The sequence below is a fragment of the Taudactylus pleione genome, unplaced genomic scaffold, assembly GCF_031769625.1.
Source record: "Taudactylus pleione unplaced genomic scaffold, aTauple2 ptg001542l, whole genome shotgun sequence".
Classification (NCBI taxonomy): Eukaryota; Metazoa; Chordata; class Amphibia; order Anura; family Myobatrachidae; genus Taudactylus; species Taudactylus pleione.
In genome coordinates, this window is record NW_028285939.1 from 623,429 (window position 1) to 625,528 (window position 2,100).

Consider the following 2,100-nt stretch of genomic DNA (forward strand, 5'->3'; position numbering starts at 1 on the left):
AATGGAGGACTTAGCTTCCACCTCCTGCCCCATGACATCAGAGTCAGAGTCCTCATGGATTTCTCCATCATCTGAGGACACTTCCGAGTCCGACAACTGCGCAGCTAGTGAACTCACAACCGGACGTTTAGACACCCTTGGTGGCACATCACCTTGCAACATGGACTGAAACGCCGAGGATGAAGCCGCCAGACTCTGTACGGAGCTGGATAGAACATCCACCCAAGGCGGAGGCTGCAAAGGCACTACAGACTGACACGTCCCTGGGGAAGACTGCACATACACAGGCAGTCCCGAGTAAGGACCCACAGTCTGGGCCCCGGGGGAAGACCGCAACATTTGTGGAACCCTCGGGGAATGGTGGGCTGCGGTAACGCCCTAGAAGGGACCGCTGATGGGACCGATAACCGGTCCGCAATAGACGCCAGCACCTGTGAAAACATCGCCCAAGGAGGGTCCTGTGATACAGGGGGGTTGGAGGGGCCCGGTACCAGCTGGCACCGCCCGCACAGACCATCCTGAGATAAGTCCTCCCCATCAACTCCAGCAGCACAACGTCTGCAGGAAAATAGCACAGGAGCCACAGAGCGCTCAGTCTCCTCATCAGACATGATACCGTAAATCACAAGAAATAGGTATCACCAGAGGAATTACGGTTTTAACACCCGCGCACTCACCAGTATGCGACACAACAGCCCAGATATGGTACTGTGTAGCACACAACAGTATGTGACTGACCCCACAAATACGTGTTTTATATAAGTGAGGGTCTCAGAAAAACGCCCTTCCCCCACACACCTGCCGGGCCGTAGGAGAAGGAAAGGGATAGTTATAAGCTGACAGTAAGGAGAATAAGTCACAGACAGGCAGCACTAGCAATAGTCACATACAATGCAGAAGTTATACTCACTGCACCTTCCGCTACAATCAACCGCCCAGATTCAGTGTCTGGGAGGGCTATAGCGCTGTGTACACTGTCCTTTTGCAGGGGAGAGGTACACAGGGGGACCGGTCCACTTGATACCGCCTGGGAGTCTGCGATGTGCCAGTAAAGATGGCCGCCGGAGACCTCAGAGGAGGAGTGGCCGAGAGATAAGAGCAGCTCAGCGACGCCAGACTCCTAGTTGAAAGGCGCGCTGAGCTGAGGGGAGGAGCCGCTAGACAGGGAAGGCTGCCTCCCCTGGCTAGCAATTAACCCCCGGGTTGCCGGTCCCGCTACCAGCCTGATACCCTGGTGGTCTAGCGGACACGCGGGGTATTCCTCAATTGAGGGGGAGCCCGCCGCCGCCGCTAGCGCCTCCGGTCTGTCCCCAGAGACCGGAGGCTCCTGACTGCATAGAAGTATCCGCGGGCCGCCGCGACCCGCGGCTTACCTGATCCCCGTCGCGTCCGGCAGCAGTCAAGGGAGTCCCCAGAGCCCGGCTAGTACAGGCTCTGGGGTCCCGCCGCGATCCCCAGAGCTGTACTGGCATCGCGGCGCCAGCGGGGAGAAGGAGCGGCAGCGTGGACGTCCTAAAGGACAGTCTGATGCTGCCGCTCTAACAGTGTAAAAAAAAAAAAAAGAAGAAAAAAAATAAAAAATTTCTCTTTTAAAATAAAGCTTAGGGGCTGCTCCTGCAGCCCCACTGCGACAGGGTGACCCGACTGCGGCCGGGCACCAACTAAAACTGAGGTGCCTGTGGCCGGGCGGGGTATAGAGGAGGACGGACCCAAGTGCATCCTGGGAGCAGCAAAGCTTTAACTGCGTGGTGCCCGTGGATCCAGATCCAGCTATACCCCAAGGTCAACCCTGTGGACCCCCTATGGACCCTGAAGTAGAAAATTTAATTTACATAGCGCTTTTGGGCAGAAGGAATTGAGGCGTGGTACCTAAATTTACTTACATAATGATTCAGGACAAAAACAAATACTGGCGACAGTTTACCCACTTCCCTCTCCATATTCCATATTCAGCGCCTGACAACCAACCAACCATCTGCAGCCCCGTGAAGCCACCTACGCCGCCACTGACGCCAAACTTCATGCGTGTCGGAGGAGAGTCTGGACGGTCACTTCAGAAGTCGCGTGAAAATAATATAAATAAAATCACAGCACAAGATA